Raw genomic sequence first — 4,998 nt, forward strand, 5'->3', positions numbered from 1 at the left:
AATGCCATTTTCCACAACTCTTAGCACTTATCAGTGTAGAGTGAAAAGATCCGGAAGTTGCTCAAGCTCCAGAATGGTGGAAACAGCTTCAGCAGTCAGCACAGGCCTCAGTGTGGCATGGAAGGTGTCAGCAAACTGCAGGTCTCAGAAGGGTGACGAAATCCTCAGCATGATACCATAGTCTACAGCGTAGGGTGGATGGATTCAGTACACAACACCAGCCAAAGTAGCCTGTATAGCTGTATAGATGCTGAGGGTCCAAGCTAGAAGCAAACCACACTGCAGCAGAAGATGAGTCTCTGTGTTGCCGACTTTCTGTAAAACTTGTTCCAGTGCCGCTTTCACAGTTCTCGGCTGAGGATGAGCCACTCTGCAGCTGATCCCTGGGTCTGTAGTTAGCTCCAACAAGAGGACAGGCTTCAGAGCACATGAAGCAGTTCAGAATCCTCAGTGCAGCTCACAGAGTGAACAGGTTAAAAAGGCCCCAAATATTGTGAATTACTTCAAATAAGTTAATAAACAGGAACATAGAAACCTTTTTCAAGAATGAGAAAGGCACTAAAAACCACTAAAATACTTAAAGCAGACAAAGGGATGTGCTGCCATCTTGGATCCTGACATGATGTCATGATGTCATGTCATGGAGAAGGCACTGCAGCAAACCCACCACTGTTAATAAACAGCTTTGGGAAGTGAAACCTGAAGATATTTGCTGCCGGTGTCAGTAACTGATAATAAATCCCAGCATTTCACTTTCTTTGGTTCGTGGTGGTGCTGCTCTCACACTGGTGTGTATGAATGTGTGTGAATGTTGGTGGTGGTCGGATTAACAGCCACGCTTCCATCAGTCTGCCCCAGGGCAGCTGTGGATACAAATGAAGTTTACCACCACCAGAGTGAGAATGAGTGAGTGAATGAATGATGGATCCATTGTGAAGCGCTTTGAGTGCCCTGAAAAGCGCTATATAAATCTAATCCATTATTATCAAAAGGGATGTTTTTGGTTTCCAGGGGAACCGATGTTTTGAGAGATTTGACTCATGTGGGGAACTGATGTTTTATGAAATGGAAATGCTTGTAGGAGTTCTGATTACTATGAAATTCAGATGTTTTAGAAAGAGTTTTGACTACGATTAAAGGATTCTGTTCCTGTCTATGACAGAATGGAGGTACTAAATTGTTTTAATGAACATTTTGTATCTTCTGGCTCTTTGTTGGAGTCAGTGGGAGCTGTCTCTGTGAAACCCTGCACAGACCTCCCCATGTACACCGGTGAGCCTTTTAATTTTGTACCGTTTTCCATTCAGGAAGTCCATAAAGCCCTTAAAACGGTAGACCATAGAAAACCTTCTGGACCTGATTTAATTGATCCTTATTTTTTAAAAATTGGCAGCTGATTATGTAGCAGCGGCAATTACAGTTCTTTTTAACCTCATAGTGAAAAAATGAAATTCCCTCCGTTTGGAAATCGGCTTTTGTTCTTCTCTTATTAAAAGGGGGTGACCCAGCAGTTTTAACTAATTATAGACCAATATCTAATCTATCAGTGCTGGTCAAAATTCTCGAGGCTCTTGTGAGTGAGCAAGTAAAGACATTCCTGTACTCCAACGCTGTTTTATCAAAATATCAATCAGGCTTCAGAAAAAAACACAGCTGCAATGAAAGTGATAAATGACATTATTGTTGCTCTTGACAAGAAACAGCTCTGTGCATCACTTTTTATTGAATGAATGAATGGATTTGATCTTATATAGTGCTTTACTACTCATCAGAGTACTCAAAGCGCTTATACAACAATTGCTTCCATTCAACCACACGCTCACACATTCACACTCTGGGGCAGATGGAAGCGTGGCTGCCAATCCACACCTACGGCCCCTCAGACCACCACCAACATTCACACACCAGTGAAGAGCACTGGAGGCAAGGTGGGTAAAGTGTCTTGCCTAAGGACACAACAGCACATGACTAGGTGAGAGCGGGAATCGAACCGCCGACCCTTCGATCGACCCGCTCTACCACCTGAGCCACAGCCGCCCCTGATCTGTCTAAAGCCTTTGACACTGTTGACCATGATATTGTAAAACTTAGACTTCTTCATTCGGGACTCTCGGCGTACGCAGTTGCTTGGTTTGCAAACTACCTCAGTAATAGGACTCAGTGCATTAAATATAACAGTCTGTGCTCTGAATATGTTACTGTCCACAAGGGGGTGCCGCAGGGCTCTGTACTAGGTCCCCTTTTATTCATTATTTATACAAATGATCTGGGTATTAATGGGTCAGATGCTAATTTGCACTTTTATGCTGATGACACAGTTCTTTACTGCTGTGGATCAACTCTTGTTCAGGCTGTTGAATCCCTGCAGAAAGCTTTTATTGCGGTCCAGCACTCAGTACTTGACCTGAAACTTGTTCTCAATGCAGAGAAGACTAAGCTGATGTTGTTCTCGAACTGTAGGAAGCGTCCACAAATGATTCCCTCAGTGTCCACACTAGAGGCAAACAGAGGTGGTCCAGGTGTATAAATACCCGGGTGTCTGGACTGATGACTCCCTTACTTTCAAGCCACATGTGGAAAATCTTGTAAAGAAGCTGAGGCTAAAACTTGTTTTTTATTTTTGAAACAAGTTGTGTTTTTCTTTTAGCTTAAAAAACATTTTTGTCTGTGTTGGGTTATGGAGATCTTTTGTACATGAATGCTTCTGCTCAAAGTCTCCAAATGCTTGACACTGTTCACCACGCTTCGTTGAGGTTTATTACAAACTGTAAACTGTCAACTCACCACTGTGAGTTATACTCTCGGGTGGGATGGCCAGCTCTAGCCACCAGTAGGATCCATCATTGGTATATTTTCATATACAAGGCCATACTTGGACTGCTGCCTACCTACATTTGCTCCTTAACAGCACAGAACAGTTGTGATGGTCACTCGCTCCGCTCATCATCTGCTGCTTTCAGCTCCACGTGTTCGTACTGAGCTGGGTAAAAAGGCTTTTGTTTATTCTGCACCTTCTGCCTGGAATATGTTGCAGGAAGACTTCAGATTAACTGATTCATCTCACTGAGTGCCTTTAAATCAAAACTGCGAGTTCTTGAGGCCATTTCCACAACTTGTACTTGTTTTTTTATAACTTGCTTGTAAATGTAATTTTTGTTGTTATTTTTGTTTATTTTAATCATGTCTTAACCGTGTAATTTTGTAACTGTTTTGTATGTGCTGCTGCCTATCTTGGCCAGGACTCCCTTGAAAAAGAGGTTTTTAATCTCAACGGGATCTTCCTGGTTAAATAAAGGTTAAATTTAAAAAAAAAGAGTTCTGGTAAACCTCCTGTCAGGACCAGCGTCAGCCACGGCTTTAATGCTGACACAAGTTTAACTGAAGGGATTTTTCCATCTGATTTTATCCACAAGTTCACAAGAAAACTAAAAAAGATGCTGAAAAATCAAATCCCAGCACATTATTTAGATTTCAAAGTTTCTGGTGTCCTAACCGGCTCCGTTACTGTGTTGGTTTAAACGGTTGGTGAGCTGATAGTCCAGAGGGTAGAGCAGGTCTTTGTGTTACTGTAGGATCCCTGACAAACACCATGAATGAAAACCAACATGAAACTAAGACTTAGAACACCAACGTCTTCCAGAACAGACCTGAGTTTGATTCATTTTCACGAGCAGTGGGGCTGTGTTTGTCGCTCTGCTGTGGCTTTGGAGGAATCAGAAATCACAAACAGCGCTGATATCTTCTGTTCCAACATGAACTTTTGACAGCATGAGGTTTGGAGGCTTTGTTAGAGGCGAGCAGGTGGATCATCTTTATTAAAAACTCTTCTTTACTGCAATGATCCTGTTCATCTTTTCATCTTACAGATCCTGTAGAACGTCCTGAAGACAATCATAGGTCTTTATATCAAACACACTATCCAGCACATATTTACTGTATAAACCAGACTTCAGGTGTGAAACTGTTGCCGTTTGACCGTCAGTTCAGGTGGAGGTTTAGGTTTTCTTTGCTGGGGTGTAGATGTCCTTAAACCCCACATTTCTTCCATTCTAGTGAATGTTTACGTAAATATGAAGGGAACATCTCCTGTTTTGGTATTTCTGTACCACACTCAGTTTTTCACATTTTCATCACATAAATCTTAATAAAAGTGTATTTGTTTCAAATGTTCATAACATAATAAAGTTGTTGTGATGGCCAGTTCCTGTCTGTTTTATTTTATTTTCAAACTTTTTATTTTATTCACAGCGGCTCCAAACCAGAACCAGCATTTCTCTGCAGCTAAAATCATTTGAAAAGATAGAAAATGCAATTTTAATTTGAAAAAAATGGTCCCACATCACAAAGAAAATGGAAAGAGTTAAAAAAAGATGCAATATGGCAAAGATTAAATGACCAGCTGACAAAAACAGATATTGTAATCTTGTATTTTGTCTCTTTTTTTTAAAGTTAAACATGACTTTGTCCATTTGTATATTTAAAAACTTATTTTATATACAGCTTTTTATATCTACTGTTCAAATATTTGGATCAATTAGAAATGTCCTCATTTATGAAAGCAGCTTTTTTTCTCCATTGAATTAACGTTCTTTATTGAAGCTAACATTAAATGTGGTAAATGACTATTGTAGCTGTAAACAGCTGATGTTTAATGGAATATCTCCATAGGGGTACAGAGGAACATTTCCAGCAACCATCACTCCTGTGTTCTAATGCTACATTGTGTTAGCTAATGGTGCTGAAAGGCTCATTGATGGTTAGAAAACCCTTGTTCAGTTATGTTAGCACATGGATAAAAGTGGGAGTTTTCATGGAAAACATGGAATTATCTGGATGAGCCCAAAGTTTAGAACGGCAGAGTAGATACATAAAGAAACATAATTGTGTTGGTCAAACATTTCCAATATCAGTATTGAAGGATTTAAAAGAAAAATCATCTCATAATTGAATCTCTTGAATGTTTGTTTGACGGGACATGAGCAGTCTGACTCAGACAGG

The sequence above is a fragment of the Acanthochromis polyacanthus genome, chromosome 5 (assembly GCF_021347895.1).
Source record: "Acanthochromis polyacanthus isolate Apoly-LR-REF ecotype Palm Island chromosome 5, KAUST_Apoly_ChrSc, whole genome shotgun sequence".
In the NCBI taxonomy this organism is placed as follows: Eukaryota; Metazoa; Chordata; class Actinopteri; family Pomacentridae; genus Acanthochromis; species Acanthochromis polyacanthus.